Here is a 17,601-nt window from a genome sequence, read left to right on the forward strand (position 1 = left end):
GCCACATTGGCTTCTTCTGTTGTCTTCCACTTTTTTTTAAATAGATAAACATTTAATTTTCCTTTAATCCCATAAAGATACAGATAGACTTTTAACTCTGTGGTGCTGAGAGCAGGAAAACTAGGGCTTGGGTGCATCAAGCCCATATTTACCACAATATCTTGTGACAAATGTGCAATAACTTGGATCCTCAGCTAACTTAAAAACATTTGCAGGATATTTTCCTGTTCACTCCTCCCTCTGCAACCCTCTGTGCCCTTTTATAAAGCCTCTCTGGAGGTTTAGGGAGACTTCCTGAACAATGCCAGATAGAGCTGTTACTGCATGTCATCTAAACCACTCACCACTCTGCCTCGTTCTTGCTGATTCCCTCTCACCCCCCATAGCCTTCTTGCCAAACTCTGCCTGGTCTCCTGTGTTCCCCTCCCTGTCTTGGCATATAGCTGAATCCTACAGCTGCTGCTGACAGTGCAGTGGGAGTTTTCAAGGGCCATCTTCTGAGCAGAGAGCATCTTCTGAGCAGAAAGCCTCTGTGCTGAAATGCATGTAACAAGCACAGCTCAGTTATCTGTTCCAGGAATCCAGTTACATACAACACCAACACAGGTGTAGATAATTGGGCTGCACAATGGTTAACGCTCATGTTTGCCCTCCCACTTGGGATGCTTCCATCTATCTGGTGAACTTTCTGGGAACCTGCACAGAAGCACCACCTGCCAATTATCAATTCTTTGATCAAGAAGTGACACAGGAGACATAACTCACTGTTTCCATGTGCTTTTCTCCTTAACCTGCCTCTCTATCAAAGTGGCCCATCACAGATCTCCTCCTTCTGCTAAGTGCTTCCACGACCACCTCAATCACCAGAGATCAAGCACTTTTGACCTCTGGAAGTACCAGTGAGTGCACCATCACATGAGCCCTAAACTTTAGAGTGCTTTGTCAAAGCACACTCAGAGCACTACCTCACCCCACCCAACTAAGCATCACTGAGATCACTAGCAGCTAAGTTTGGGGTAGATAACACTGTCCATGAAGAATTTGCCTCACCTAAGGAACAGAACTGGTAACCTCACACCATTTTTGGAGAATCATCGATGTCCCTGGACCCATTTCTGGGCAAGAAGGACACCCAAGACTCACAGATATTGAGATCCTTTGTGACCATCTCCAAGGAGACTCACACAGCCATCATGGGTGCTTTCCCAACCTCACAGGAATCCTGGCAGACCAGGTCCCACTGTATGCTGGCCAAGTTCTGGTCCTGTGAAGAGGTGGGGGTCTTCGTCAATGTCTGGACCAGATCAGAGGCTCAGCAGTGTCTGCAGAGCACTTTTAGAAACAAAGGCATCTTTGCCTGGATTTCTGTGGGGTACCATCATCCCTGCTCAGTGCAGGGAGAAGATGAATGGGTTGAAGAAGACATTGAAGGAGATCACCACCACAATAAACTGAGGCGGCTCTATATTTGGGGCAAATGGGGCTGTGTCCCTCTGCTTGTCCCTCACCCACTTATGGCAGAGATCCCTCTACAACCATGTACATTTGCTTCAAGTGCCACACATGGTCTTCTCCAGCAGTCCCCTAACAAAGTAGAATATTGAGCATCTGTCCTGCCTTCTGCTCCCCCACCCCTAATGGGCACCAGCTGCCACTGTCTGGAATGGAGCCATCGACAATGCCATTCTCCAGTAAGCTGGTAACCATCCTGTTGGACAGGAGGGATGTCATGCCCGGGAGACAAGGCAGGTTGTGGCATCCAGCTTGGTGAGCACCTCAAGGTGAGACAATGCACTAAGCCAGAGAGAGCCAATCACCATCAAGGCACCCTCACTTATTCCTGGACTATCTTAGAGGTCCCCCTCTCTACCAAAGCTACCAGCTTCAAGAACTTGTGTGTCATCCTCTGCAACTTTATTTATTACGTTTATATCCCACCTTTTTTCCTCGTTAAGGAACCCAAGGTGGTGTACATAATCCTCCTCCCCTCCATTTTATCCCCACAACAACAACCCTGTGAGGTAGGCTGGGCTGAGTCTGTGACTGGCCCAAAGTCACCCAGTGAGCTTCCATGACAAGTGGGGACTAGAACCCAGGTCTCCCAACTCCTAGTCCAACACTCTAGCCAATATGCCACACCGGCTCTCAACCTTAGCAACAATATCAAAGCCACTGAGCACAGCACCACCATACAAAGTTTCCCACCTTGCTCTAGAAAGTGAGTGCACAGTAACTGCTTCCAGGGTGCAACTAGTTGCCCAGAGAAATCACACCTCAGTGAACTTGCCAACAGTTCAATCCTGTCTGAGGAGCCAACCTCCACCAAGAATGAGCAATCCAGTGGTCAGACAAATAGTTCAGAGGCACCTAAGATGCACTCTAGGGGCCATGTGCCCAGCCTATGTTAATCTCTGCCAGTTTTTCTGGCTATGGCCATAATGCAGAAGCTATCTAGGCCAAGGGAAAGTAGATAAGTAGCAGTGTCACCCACCAGTGGTTAGTCAAATCCTACACTTTTTCTATGCCCACCACTACCACCTCCCCCCCCCCAATCCAGATCTCAAAAGTCGCTCTTCTCTGAGGAAAAAAAAAACAAGCAGTTCCTTACAGCCCATCATAAACATGATTACTGAGAAGGCTGCTTCAAAATTTAAGAAGGGAGTGTGTGGTGACTATGAAGGGGGGAAAGGGGAGGGGACAACACAGCCCATTTGACTATTTCTTGCCCATGTTGACCGAGATGAGTGCACTCACACAAAGCACCCTGAAGTGTGGGTTGTCAATTGCAATTCCTCTTGTAGTTTACGGCAGACAAGCAATGGTTTTGTAGTGCCAGAGACACCTCTGGATGAGCCGACTGCACCTTCTCTGGCCTTTTGAGCCTTCCTCTAAATAACCCAATGCCTAAACAGAAAGCAACCACTTTATAACTCAGAACAAACACAGAATGACTGGGCAGTTTCATTCCGTTACAGTGTCATAAAACTTTGATTTTAACGTCATTTGTGTTATAGTGAAACAGAACATTGGTGTGTGTTGTTGTTCAGTCGTTAAGTCATGTCCGACTCTTCGTGACCCCATGGACCATAGCACGCCAGCTCTTCCTGTCCTCCGCTCTCTCCCAGAGTGTGCTCAAGTTCATATTCATTGCATCGGTGATGCTATCTAGCCATCTCATCCTCTGCCGTCCCCTTCTCCATTTGCCTTCAATCTTTCCCAGCATCAGGGTCTTTTCCAGGGAGTTTTCTCTTCGCATTAGGTGGCCAAAATATTTGAGCTTCAGTTTCAGTATCTGTCCTTCCAATGAGCAGTCAGGGTTGATTTCCTTTAGGATGGACTGATTTGACCTCCTTGCAGTCCAGGGGACTCCTAAGAGTCTTCTCCAGCACCACAGTTTGAAAGCATCAATTCTTTGGTACTCAGCCTTCCTTATAGTCCAGCTCTGACAGCCATACACCTTATATATCTCTAGAGGCAGCCTCTATGCTAGCCTTCCCCGACTTGGTGTCTTCCAGATGTTTTGGACTACAACTCCTGGGATTCCTGATCACTGGCTATACTGGCTGTGGCTGATGGGAGCTGAAGCCCAAAACATCCAGAAAGCACCGGGTTAATGAAGGCTGCTCCAGGAGGAAAGTGTATGAAGATGAAGAAGCTCTGAAGCCAAAGAACCATGTGTATGAAGAATAACAGAGAGTGGCATCTTGTCATCCTTTGTTGATAAATCAAACTACTTTTCTTTTCAAATTGGATTCTTGCCCTTACTCTGACTCATAATGGTCATAGCTACTGGAGTAGTCCAACAAGCTACATAACTATATTTTACTCTCCCTAAATTTTTCACCTTGAAAAATCTTGAGTGGGATAGTTTTGTTTAAAAGAAAGAAATGGATAAAAACAAGTATTAATGCCACACTAACAGCACAATCTTATGCATATCTACTCAAAGTAAATCCCATTGAATTCTTTGGGGCTTACTCCCAGATTTGTATAGGATTCCAACAGACACTGCAAGCCTATAGTGTCTCCTCAGAAGTAAGCCCCATTGTGTTAAATGGGACTGACTCCCAGGTAAGCGTGCATGGGATCGCAGCCTGAATCGGTTAGGTTTTAAAGGTGGCACAGGACTTACTTTTGGTTTTGTTGGGTTTGTTTTGCCCTCACTTGCTTCTTGTGTAACTGTTTAAATTGTTTTTTTTTTTAAATTTTTATCCTGTATTTTATCTTGTTGACTGTTGTGAACCATCCAGAGAGCTTTGGCTATTGGGCGGTAATGAAATGAAATAAATAAAGCACACTGTTTCCAGCGGGGCCGCTGTCTTAAGTCTGTTGCAGCAAAAAACAACAGTCTTGTGGCATCCCAAAGACTAACCGAATTTTTCTGGCATACGCTTCGGTGGACACTGTCGCATGAACTTTTATCAATCTGGTGCAGCAAATCAGATTATTTTCTTGCATGAAGTAGTACATATGCATGATGTGTTAGCCGCAAATTGGCGGATTTCAACCGTGCGCATTTGCCAACGGCAGACGCTTCCCTGAAAAGCAGAAGCGCGGTTAGAGCGGCGGCAGGGAGCGCTACGAGAGCGCGTTACCGAGCCAGGGCGGCGTAGGCCGGAGCACAGCTTGCTTGGTCTCCTCAGGGAGGTGAGGTTTTTCTCTCCATCCCCATGTTTTTCTCCCCTCCCCCCCTTCGTGGGCGGTTCCAGGTGAAATATGGGGGGTGGGGGAGAGAAAGGGGAGCGACGCTGAAGGAAGGCGCGAATGGCTCGGGTCTCCTTCAGCCGCGGAGGTAAAGCGGAGGCATTATTGCGGCGAAGCGGGGAGGCGAGCGAGCGCGCGCGTCTTCCCCCCCGCTCTCCAGCGCCCTCGGCGCTTCGCCGGCTCCTAGCCTCGCTCGGGTGGGCGACCCCGCTAGCCTCCCCGACTCCAAAGAGCGACGCGAAGGAGAGCGAGCTGCCTTTTGAGCGCCGATGCTCTTCAGGGGGTTGTTTGTGCGGCTTTAAAGTTAGTATTGTTGCTCGCTTCCTTCCCAAGGCGCGGCGGGAAGAGCGCCCGTCGGTTCCCGGAGAAAGCTGGCGCCTGAGGCGATTGGTGCGGCCTGCCGCGCCTCGCCTCGCCGTCGCTGGGGCTCTCCGCCTTGGGAGCGGCGCGGGGCAGCAAGAGGCGGGCGGAGAGTGAGAAAAAGTGCCGGCGGGGGTGGGGGGAGAGGGGAGAGGAGGCAAGTTAAAAGTATGTGGGTTCAAAATGGCGAGCGGAGAAAGCGCCCTCTTCCTCCCCACTCGCAGCGCGGAGAGGGGCGTCTGAGCAGATCCTGGAGCCCTCTTTTTTTCCTGTTGTCGCTGCTGCGGCGAATTCCAAAGTCCTCTCCGTGAACCTCCCCGTGGGGACCTGCCGTCCCTCGTGTAGGCCGTGTGTGTGTGTGTGTGTGTGTGAAAGAGAGAAGGCGCCACCCGAGTGAAGGAGGCAACAAGCAGCTTTTCACCCGCTTCGCCTTTGCTTCCTTTCTGCCTGTGTTTTCATTCCTTCCGGCGCCTGACGAGGAAGCATCTCTGCTGCCCGCGTCTTCCTCCTCGCGGGACGGGACTGCGGGGCGCCTGCTGCTGCCGCCGCCGCCCAGCCGCTGGGTCCGCCGACTGTTCTGTGTTCTCTCTGGTGCTTTCAGCGATGGGAGGAGGTCGTCCTAACTGGCGCCTTCTTTCTTTTTCTCTCCTCGTCTCCCTCCTGCATATAGCCGTGGAAGGGGACTCGTTGCGGGGCATTGTGACACAGTGCGAGGGGTCCACTGGCGCTGTCTGTTGGTGGGGGGAGTAAAGCTCGGCATTGATCTAGAGGACCACTGGGGCCTAATGGAAGGAGACGATGTGACGCTGGGATTTTACTTCTGGCTAGGATAGTGGGCCCGTGAGTATCATTTTTATTTAGTTCTTAAAACGCTGACATCCTACTCTTGTCCTCCCAGCCCTTCCCTATTTAAATAATCCTCATGGCAGCCTTAACCAACCTGGCGCTCTCCAGATGTGTTGGGCTACAACTCCCAGCATCCTGCAGCTAACCATGCTGGACATTGTAGTCCAACACATCTGGAGGGCCCTAGGTTGGGGAAGGCTGCCATAAAGCCCTGTTGGAAGAGCTTTCCTGTGGGCTTTCTAAAGGCATGTTGTTGGTCATTGTGGGAAACAGAATGCTGGACTATATAAGCTTTTGGCCTGTTATGGAAGGGTCCTTATGTATCTTAACAATCATTAACCTTCAATCTCTTTCTATATACATACATATGAAAGATCTGCCTTTGTACTTCTGCAGTTACGAGGTTGAGGATAATTGTAGCTAGGCTCCCCTCTCCCCCTTTCATACTTTCCCTTAGGGTTCTCTTTAAGGGCTAACATGGCTATCTCTCTATGCTTTCATAACCATTTTCTCTGACTGCAAAAATAAAATTGTCTTGGAAGTTCAGAGGCTTCCAGAGTGGGGGAATCAAAAGTAACCAAAACTCTAGCAAAAAAATTCCTACCTTCTGTTGAGTTACTGTTGGTATTACTCTGGTGACCTGATTGTATCACTTGTCACAGATGTGACCTTTTGACCATCTTAGTGAGGCCTTATTTCTTGATGATGGTAAAAGCTTTTATGAATCAAAAGCAAATCTATAGCAGTCTGAAATCCTATTGCTCATGGCCGTTTTCTTTTGTTACCAAAAAAAGTGTGTTTAAAAATCTTTAACATCAGCATTATGTCTTGCTGTTTTCTAAAAGAGATTACTCTTATTTCATGTTGCATAACACGCCCCTCTTGAGTGATTTTTCCCATCCACTTATGAACTAGGGTGCAGGAAAGTAATAGGCTACAAGGAAATTAATTTTGAAAAGTGAAAAAAATAGAGATTGACCTTGTAACTTTGTATTTGCAAATGGGGGGGAGGAACAATTTTTGCTGCTCAAAGACCTAAACCAGATTTAGATTATAAATCTAACCTATGTGTGTTTTGCTTATCTTCAGCCCAGTCCTATGCATGCTTGTTTGGAAGTAAGCGCCACTGTGTTCAGTGGAGCTTAAGCCCAAGTTAGCATGTATAAAATTGCGGATGTGCAGCACAGTCCTATGCATGTTTATTTGGAAATATGTCCTGATTTCACTGGGACTTACTCCCTAGTGTGCATATGATTGCAGCCTTCAGCTAATAGTTATCATAGTATCTACATAGATAGGAATGTCAAAAGGACTATATTTGTAGACCGGGGTATTGAACCTCAGGCCCATGGACCAAATCCAGCCCTCCAGGGAGTTTCTTTTCCCCAACCACCAACTACAGTTTGGTAGTTTCTGGCTTTTTGCTAGGTTTTTCCCCATTCTAAATGGTTGAAATGTATGTCCCAGGGCTTAATTAGTGGCAGTAAGAGCTTTAGGCTAAAATACCCTAGTGTTTTTGGCCCTGCCCCTTTTGCTTGCAGCCCTATCCACCACTGAAATGTCCCCCCCCCCCCCCAGCTTTGGTCCTCAGGCTGAAAGAGGTTCGATGCCCTTGTCTTAGATCCTATTCCATCCTCTCTATTCAGTACATCATAAAGTGCCTGAACAGCTAGGTGCTATACAGTTACTTGCAGAAGTTGCTATAGTGAGCCAAGGAATGCCACCACCTTTTATATAAACGAATGTGAAGAATGGTGAGTACTTGTTATCCGCTTTCCTGTATAACAGCTATCCTGAAACCTACTATTTAGCAGTGTTAGAATGATCTTTGAAGTTTTGCATTTGCATGACAATCTAGATACCACTGTAGGCTTAAAAGAGTGGATTGGAGAGCAAGTAATAGTGAAATATGAAACATGGTTGGAACCTCATTCAGCAAGAAAGAAAATGCTGTGTATACTCTGGAATAAAATGAAATGGCTACACTTCAGTATTGAATGAAGTACGTCATGGCTTTGCAGGTCAAGTTATTCATATATTAATTCCAACCTTTCTAGATTGGTTTTTCCAAGGTGATTCATTTCAGAGTATAAAACAATTAAAAATGACCCACAATTTAATTTATTTACAGTATTTTTACCCCTCCGCAGCCAAAAAAAGTATCCCAGAGTAGCTTGCAAAGACAGTCCCTGCCCACAGGTTTACAATCTAAAAGACACAACTCAAAAGGGATTGGGAAGGAAGAGGGGGAAAAAAGCAAAACTCTGGCACCAGTTCCTAGTTCCAAAGTTCTTATGGGTGTTCTTTCTGGCAGGAGAAGAGTGAAACTCCCTGCAGCTGTTCCTTCTTTGGCTGATGTATGTGGCCAGGTTGGTTTCCCCCTTGCCATGATGTCCTTCAAGGTGCAGCCTCCCTGTGGAAAATGTAGTGCATTGGCAAGTTTAAATAGGGAGACATGTAGTGCCCAGGCAGTATATGAATCAGTAGGTTGAAAGCAGTATCTTAGCTTCTGGAAACAGTTCAAACAGGCAGCCAGTTTGTCTTTAGTAATGCCTAATACTGTGCCCTTGCCCTGGGAATAGGTGAAATACCATGCTGGGTGATGCTGAACATTTTTCAAGGACTGACCCATGTAGGCTATGTTATAGCAGTCTCTCTCCACAGCCTCACTAGGTAAAGATGATAAAGTGCATCTTCCTCTACTGCTGTCATTTGGGAGCCCAACAGCAATGCAAGATTCAAAAGAAATCCCTGCTCTGCACTCCTAATTAACCAAAGGACGTGCTCCATCAATACTGGGCCCTTCTTCCTCTTCCATTGTCTAGGGACTTGTGTCCTCCCTCCCATCTGGATTTAGCTATTTATCTTATATCTTGTGCTTTCGTTGAAACAACTGCAAGATCTGCAATTATTTGGTAGTTCCCTCTGGGAAAATTTGCAATTGAAGCATTGTTGATTGCATATTATGCCAATTGGTACTAGGCAACCAGTGTTTTTGTGGTAAAAGGAAGCGAAAATAAGTCAATATACCAGTGACACCTGGCTTGTTGTACAGATATTTATAGGTATAGTATGTGACTAAAATGTAGAAGGCAAAATCAGGGATTGTCAAGCGTATCTCTTCTGTAATTAAGAGATTGTTTTGGAAAATATTCCCATATCTTGTGCAAGCCTCAATAGTCCATTGTGCCTCTAGAAAGCATTCCTGTTGTGCAGAGAGTTGTGACCTGGCTCATCAGTCCTGTTATAGGAACTTTTATTTTAGCTATATTAATTTATTACAACTGGTGGTACTTCCAACACTCAGACTCTGCTTCAGATGAGTCCTGCAAACCCCACCCTGCAGGGAAAACCCTGGTCCTTGATTTGCTGCCTCTTCTTTGAATTGAAGAGAAAATACACACAAACTTTTAATGTCATGCTCACGCTCATGTGTGCACACACACACTCAGAGAAATAGAAGCGAGCTCTTACGGTATTTCTTGAAATTGCAACAGGTAGCAGTAATGACCCCTGTCCCAGGATCTCAAACATCGGGAACAAAACCCGGGTGTCAGAAGTGACCCCACCCTTCTCTCCTTTTAATAAACTTTTAACCAACTGCCAGACATGATTATGTTTGTTTAAATCAGTGATTGGTCATTGCATATGTTTTATTTCTGCCTATTCCCATCTGCCTACATCTCCCCCTTCACTTCAATTTTTTATCCAAAATGTCCCAGTAACCATTGGTTTTCCACTGAAATCCGACAAATTAACACACCATTTCTTGTTTTCTTGTACTGTGTTCTAACCACATCATTGATTCATTTCCTGTTTTGTATCTAGCTGGGTTCCTCTTTTTAACTTTCTAGGCGACCTGCTGCACATATAGCAACATCATTTATTGATCTGACTTTTGCTATTGCTAAGCTATAGTCATGTAGTAGGCTTTTATAACCTATGACCTGTGCCTTAAATCTAAGTTCCTTTACTATACGTATCCTACACTCTTGTTACCATTCTATGAGTGGTGTGTGTGTGCGCGTGTGCATGGGTATAAATTTGATATTACACTGTCTAGCAGTTGTGGGAAGCACTGTGACTCTTGCTAAGGATTCAGCTCAAATTAGATGTGGGAGAAATAGAGACAAGGATGTTAACTTATTGGTGAGGTTAATATATCTCAAAACAAGCAAACTCCTCTGGGAGTTCTGCTACTCTCCAAGAAGGCAGGGTTTCCTTTTTCCAAAATAAGCAGTAATCAAATTAGGATGCTTTCAACAAGTGCCTTATCCATGGATAAAATCATATAAAATAGGTAAATACAGCTATTATGGGTTGTGAAAGATCTTCATGTATTTCCAGGTGGACAAGATATGAAGTAAATTTATTACCCCAAATCATAGTTGGGAATATTGGAAAAATATCACATTGTTAAGAAGGCCTGCTCTAAATGTCCATTTGGAGAATTATCATGTAAGCACTGCTAACAAGGAATCATTTAAATATAAGAGGCAAAATATAGGAACTTCAGAACCATACATCGATTCTCACAGGATGCAACATCTGTCCTCAGGTGGACAATGGCACTAGTCCTCATTGACTTCACTACTCCATTTTGTTTCCAGCTCAGAAATATCATTGGGTAAGATGCTTTAATCTTTAAAGGCAATGCTCCTAGAACTGAATTTAGAATGTTTTAAATTAAGTTTTGTTTTCAGCCATTTTGTATCCCTAATGCTCTTATATCATGAAATGTAAAAACTGTTTGAGATTTTAAAGTAAAAGATAAAAAGATATGTCTGATCTCTGCATCCTCTATCTAAAAATTCTGTGTGTTAATATCAGGAATGTTGTAAATGTACAATTCCTTGGTGACACTTTGCTCCTAGAATATGAAATGGGATATGTTACATGCTGCTCCATGATCTAGCTAAATATGAAAGGCTAGTATCCTACAAAGTAGAGGATGTGGACAGGCTATTTGGAAGTTTGAGACCTCCCACCTGCTGGATCCTGGCCCGTCATGGTTACTAAAAGTATTCAAAGCCGATTTGAAGACCCAGACTTCAGAAGTAGTAAATGCGTCCAGAGATATAGTTCCTGCTGTCCTTAAAGAATCAGTACTGCAATCCTTACTAAAGAAACCAAATTTAGACCTCAGGACTTTTAAGTGTAGCAGAAATCAGAGTCAGAGAGACCACGGAGTGAAGGAAAATGAGTACTTCTTTATTTAACGCGCGGGCTTAAGGCTGGAATCACTTCCAAAGAGCCAGAAGCCCTGAGGCATAGCCACACATTACTTTTATAGAGATGATGACACACAAGCGACCCTTTCTCCCACTCCCTCTCCTGTGGTTTTACAGTTGGTACAGTTGTTTATAGTACAGGAAATGGGCCATAGGACATTCTATCTTGAGAACAAGGATACAGTCTTGCAGTAAGCAAAAAGGCAAAATCATGACTGTGTTGTGCAATTCGGCTTGCTGACAGGGGAAGTCTCTACATTGCTGTTCCTGCCAAACTATGCTAGCTCAGCAAGAACATGAGACCACTTAGTCTGACCCCCGACATGGCTGCTACATTCCCCCCTTAAATGCATAATTTTATTACAATTATAGCATTTCATTACACAAGTAGACATCTCGGTTGGCAAGGCATAACACAGGATTTTTATGGCAACTTTCTTATTTAATATCTTGTTGAGCTATTAAAGCATAGCGGGCGGCTGTTTTTGTGGCTGAGGCAATAAACAGATTGTTTAAGCAACGCATAAACCAGGGGATGCAGAGGCATAACAGTACCCCTACCACCGCTACTGGTAAAATCAGAACAAATAATGCTTTGAGCCAGCTGAGATCTGGAAGCCAAGAGGTCAACCAGTCGAGCCAATTATGTTGCTCTATTTTGATGTCAGCGACTATTCGGTGCAGTTTGTTGATCTGTTCATCTACAGCATTGCCATTATCAGTTAAGTTAAAGCAACAGAGCTTTTGGTGTGTCTCACAACCCAAATGATGAAGAAGGAAGAGGTAATCTATACCAGCTCTGTTTTCTAGAACCACACCTCTTAGATCACACAACTTCTTTATTTAATAATGACAATGCTCGTGAGGTGGCATTTATACTTTTGGCCAAGCTGCACGCTAACCGGTTGATTTTCAGACCATCAGCCAAGGCTAAACCTGGAACACCAACTAGTGACGTCGCTAAGGCCAATTTTTCCAAGTCAGAGTATAGCTGCACATGGCTATTACAATCTTCAGTCAGTTGCAGTGCTTGAGGCTGCCGTTGACGGATTTTTTTAGGCCACGGGGGAAGGAATGGCACTAGGCGACTGAGGCAACATGGTTGGTTATCGGACAAGTTGGCAGGAATAAATGACCAAGTGCGGGAACTACATGTCTAAAACTATCCATGAGGCAAAAGTATGTGGGCCTCATTAAAAGATATATTTTGAATTTCATTACAGTGGAAGGGGGGGACCAGGGATGGCTTTACATTTTCTGGAAGATTTTTGACAATTGGGCATTTGCGCACACGTAGCATTTGTTCCAGCAACAATGGGGGTGCGTAAATTCTGTAGGGGGTAGGATCTTTGCAACCACACCCCAATCAGCATTTTGGGAGTAAGTTAAACTTACACTATAAACTCTTAACATGGTATCTTTTTGAATTCTTTCAGGATGGTTACAGACAGGTATTAGACATGCTAATAAGCCTGTTTGCAGGTATATCTTTTGGTAAACAAAAATACTTTATCCCAGTGATGTTAGCTAAGTGAAGCCAGTAATTATCAGCAAATTGCTGGGACAAACTACCTTCTCCAGGGGCAGGCCCCCCTTTTTTACATCTTATTAGGGAAACACAATACAACACTACTAACACTACAACACGCATGTTTGATCTTCTTTCGGATCTGACCGTACGCCGGGCAGCTATTCACCTGGCTAGCTGCAGCAGGGTCTAGTCCCCTTCTTCAATTCTCCAGGTGCAGGTCTGACCGTACGCTGGGTGGACAGTCTCCAGGTGTGCCCACAGTAAGGTCTAGCCTGAGTCTTCTTACTGCCTTTTCAGAATGATTTTTAAAGGATTTTTAGGATGTCTGTTTACCGTCCATTCCCCTCCTTTCGCTCTCTTGACTCGTGTTTAATGTACACGAGTTCATAGCTGTGGGGGTGGAAAGTATAACAGTTTTTGGTCCTCTCCATCTGGGAGTCAAAGGGTCATTTTTCCCTCTTTAACTCATACTTTATCTCCTGGTTGGAAAGGATGAATCTCTGTAATGGGAATTGGGGCTTATTTTCTAAGACAAAGCGACGCTGGGCTTGAAGAACTTTGCCCAGTGTTTGGACTTCTTGTTTAAGGCTAACGTTTGCTCGCTCTTGATGCTGCTCCAGTGTCAATTATGAAGTCAATGTCATGGCCCCTCACAGTGGCAGTGAGTAGGGGCTTCCCGGGGCTGAGATTAAGGGGGCCCGGTCTGTCTTATTTAAGACTTTTGGCTTTAGCCACTTTAATGAAGGGGGCTTCTTTATACATTGTTATAGACCCCTGCTTTCCAGTTTGGTTGCTAACTAAGCTGTCTCCTCCCTCGCCCGTTCTGGCCCCTTTGGTTTTCTCTTTCATGTATTTGATTTATTTCATTTGGGCATTTACGCCACCAATGTCCATCTTGTCCGCACTGGGCACACTGGTTTTTTCTTAAGAATCTTCTGCCTCTGCCGGGTCTTTTTCATTTCTTCGTCTATGTTTTCTCGGGCCTCTGGGTCGAGGGGGGCATACTGGCGATAGGCATTTAAAAGACGCTCCAAGTATGCTCTGGGGGCTTCGGTGGCACCTTGCAGCACTTTAGACACTTTGGTTATATTAACTGACTTTTTCATACTTGCTCTCATGGCTTCTAACAGCAGGGTTTGATACTGGGTGAGGCGCTTTAGCCCCGCTTGTGTGTTGGGAGAGAGAAACCTCTCTCCCTCTCTTGCTTTTTCTCTCTTTTGCTGATCTGCCTGTATTGCAGATCATGTTTCAAACTTTCCGCTCTATGCACCAGCCTTGTCTTTTTGCAAGTTAAACTCACTTACTTAAACTTTTCTGCCCTACACTAGTCCCAATGACGCACATTTGGGATAGGGTGTTCTTCTCCTTCTACTTACATTTCCTCATCTTAAAGAACTATTACATTATTGTGGCTACTTTATACACTGGTAATAAGCTCTAGGCATAATCAGCTGCTTCCAATTTACCCTGGGGCAACTATGGCCACGCTTTTTCTTTATAAATGTTTTCTCTCTTTGCTTCTTGCCTCCTTTTTCTTCTTTTTTTTTCTTCTCTATCTGTCTGCCACTTTTTCGATTTCTCTGTCTTTTTCTACTTGTCAACCATTGGGAACCACACTCAGTATCATTTGGAGTTGCAACTAACAGTAAAAACATCTGCAAATATCACATATATTTTATGATATCTAAGAAATCATAAAATATACACAATAAACTTTTTTTTGCAATTTAACACAATGAATGGAAAACACTTTTTGCATGGGTAAGGCATGATGGAGCAGATCCAGCAATTATACTGCTCTTCTGGCTGAAAGCTCAGGGCCCATTAAAATCAAGGGACGGGCATACTCACACACGCAAAGAGTTTTAGGTCACCATTTTTGCATCGGCAACTCTATGCTGCATGAGTTCTGGCAGAAGGAAATCTAAAAATTATAGATCAAACTTAGCCTGCTGTACACTGAGCTGACTACAAACACAGACACACTGTCTACAGCAATGCGAGTTCAAGTTTATGAAAAGCTTCACAGCACTGTCCATGGAAAGTATTTGACAGTTCAAAATTTTAGTCCACGTGCAGAGTGTCTAAGAAGCCCAGATGATGGAGCCAAACAGAGAAGGCTCTGGGCAATGAAGATGAGATGTTTCCAGCAAAGGCTCCCCACTTTTGCATCAGTTTAAAAAAGAAGTGTGGCCCTACACCCCTTCTGACAGACAAGGGCCTTTAACTTTTTAGCAAGGCCTCTGTCTAAACAGCGGCACAGCTCAGCTCTCTAGCCGTGACACTTTAACCTGGGCAACTCCTCTGTAAATTTTATTTTACTTCCGTCAGGTTCTCACAGACATCTTTTCTAGCTTCTCTGCCTGCCAAGGTCAGACCAGCTAGGGAGTTGGGTGACTCCCCCTGGCTCTGAGAACCTGACGGAGATAAGCTCATACAGACTTTGACATTTTAAAAATTTACTCTTTTTTCTCTTTCCTTTAATCTGGTACACGAAAGCGAAGTGCTGAAACTCAGGACACTGGGGGGGTGATGGGCATCGCCTTATACTTGCATTTTTTTCAGGCAGCCATTAATCTTCTTCGGGGAGGCGGTGGGGTGATTTGCAGGACTTCAAAGGCAAGCTTCCCAGTTTGTTTGTATTTGTAAGTCCCAAGCTTAAAACAGGACACGATGAGGAACAGGGCAGCCAAATCTTTGCTTTGGCACGGGCAACAAATAACTCAGGTTAGCTTTCTTCGCTGGGGTCCCAAATAGGAAAACAGTCTTAATTTAAAGTTGTAACATCACTGACAGCATCAGCCAGCCAGCTACACAGATTTCACTGTTTTTCAAGACAGTTACTCCAATATCATCTTCTCAATCAGGTTGGGTCTCCCAGCTTACACAGTTTATTGCAGCTTCCAGGAGCATGGTAGTAGCGTAATTTTGGCTTGGCCAGGAACATGCTGTCTGGTTTCTCGATCTCTTCAGCACACACACTCAGGCAGTTTAACACTGGACACTCAAATCAGTGAGATTTCTTCATTGCAGGGAATCCCACGGCAAAAGCTTAATGGTTACGCTCTTCAGAAATCATATAGCTGATGGTCTACAGGCTCTATGAAATTCTAGGACAGTTCAAAGCTAAACACGGCTACCTTGACAGAGATCTTCATCATGGTCTCTCCGCTTCATTCTGCCTTGGGACCGTCCTATGGGCATGGCACACTTTCCACTCGAAGAGGGGTCTAGCCTGTGCCCTGGGGGCTGATTCTTCACCTTTATTTCATTTTGCGCCTTCATCTTCTGGGTCTTCATTTTCAGTTTCCATTTCTTAGGGATTTCATCTCAATTAGGCGAGGTGATGATGTTGCACAACTCAGAACGTTGTGGGCAATTCTCCTGCTGCCCTGGCGCACTAGGCTAACAGTTACTTCTTCAGCCTCACACTCCCACGCTTTGTCAAAAGCCAGGCTGTCTTGCAACATTTCTCTGATTAACAGCCTCAGATCTTGTTCTTTTTTTTCTCTCAGCTCGACCTTGAGCTTTTTTGCTATTCCCTCTCTCTATTCTGAATCCTTTAAAAAAAATCTTTTTCCTTTTTTTTTTTTAACATACATCTCAAGGGGGTGCAAGTCTTGCTTCCCCCACCTCCCATAGCCTCTCTCCTAAGATAAAGACAGACAAAAGGAGGGAAAGGGGATTGGTCAGTGAGTAAGGGGTCTCACTGGCCGACACAAAAGGAATTTCACACCACACACTTTGCTACTGGCCTGGGCACCCGGACGGTCAACGGTATGCATCAGAAACCGCAGTAGCCACTCACACCATCATCAATCTCTCCACTGCATTCATATGTCCCTGCCACCCACTTTTCCCACTTTTCACTAGAGCGGAAAGCGGCTTCCTCAGCTTCCTGCTGAGTACTGGCGCCCGCTCGGGGGTGTGATCAGGCCCCCCTTCTACCTGCAAGGAGTAGGTTCTTTTCGTATATGTATACCAACACTGACCTTCTTCATAAGGCGGGGCCCTCTTTTTTTCTGCCCAGTGGCCTTTCTCCCTAAAGGCGGGGCCCACTTTTACTCTGTACTTGCCTTACTCCTGAAGGCTTCCAATGTGGGTTTCACCTCAATTCCAGCTGTAATACAGGCAGGGCTCAAGTTCCTTCCTCCGCTTCCCAAGGTTCTCTTGCTGCTCGCTGCCGTTTGGGCGATCCCGGCGCAGGCTCCCTCCCGTTTACCCGACAAAAAGGTCGGTGGCGCCAAGAAAGGGAGGCATGCGCCGAGCTCTCCCTCCCGGTGCGACGATCAAGAGCAGGCAACTGCCACCTCTCTGTCTGAGAGCCTGCCACATCCGAGTCACGGCACCATTTATGTAGCAGAAATCAGAGTCAGAGAGACCACGGAGTGAAGGAAAATGAGTACTTCTTTATTTAACGCGCGGGCTTAAGGCTGGAATCACTTCCAAAGAGCCAGAAGCCCCGAGGCATAGCCACACATTACTTTTATAGAGATGATGACACACAAGCGACCCTTTCTCCCACTCCCTCTCCTGTGGTTTTACAGTTGGTACAGTTGTTTATAGTACAGGAAATGGGCCATAGGACATTCTATCTTGAGAACAAGGATACAGTCTTGCAGTAAGCAAAAAGGCAAAATCATGACTGCGTTGTGCAATTCGGCTTGCTGACAGGGGAAGTCTCTACATTGCTGTTCCTGCCAAACTATGCTAGCTCAGCAAGAACATGAGACCACTTAGTCTGACCCCCAACATGGCTGCTACATAAGAACTATTTCTGGTCTCTAACCTGCCCTTTCTGAGTAAGCTGTTGGAGAGGGTCAAGGCCTATCTGCTCCAGGTGGTTTTGGAGGAAATTGATTATCTAGATCGGTTGTAGTCTTGGTTCTGTTCTGCATTTGGATGGAAACAACCTTGGTTGCTCTGGTG

The 17,601-nt window shown here is 45.3% G+C and overlaps 1 protein-coding gene and 1 long non-coding RNA gene across 21 annotated transcripts in view; one reads left to right on the forward strand and one right to left on the reverse strand.

Moving 5' to 3' along the window:
- Positions 1 to 5,720, reverse strand: part of LOC146339449 (uncharacterized) — a 23,056-nt gene extending 17,336 nt beyond the window's left edge. Inside the window, exon 1 of the long non-coding RNA XR_014784253.1 lies at positions 5,476 to 5,720. This is a non-coding gene — a long non-coding RNA (uncharacterized LOC146339449). The remainder of the gene's footprint in view (positions 1 to 5,475) is intronic.
- Positions 1 to 17,601, forward strand: part of RESF1 (retroelement silencing factor 1) — a 44,326-nt gene continuing 26,725 nt past the window's right edge. For 4 of the 20 annotated variants that reach the window (XM_084809425.1, XM_084809426.1, XM_084809438.1 and 1 more), the window contains exon 1: positions 1 to 4,647. The gene's annotated coding sequence lies outside the window, so the exon portion shown is untranslated. The other 16 variants (XM_084809423.1, XM_084809436.1, XM_084809429.1 and 13 more) reach the window with 11 other exon arrangements.

This window comes from Heloderma suspectum, chromosome 7 (assembly GCF_057233095.1).
Source record: "Heloderma suspectum isolate Gila_16-S chromosome 7, 16-S_ref, whole genome shotgun sequence".
Taxonomy (NCBI): domain Eukaryota; kingdom Metazoa; phylum Chordata; class Lepidosauria; order Squamata; family Helodermatidae; genus Heloderma; species Heloderma suspectum.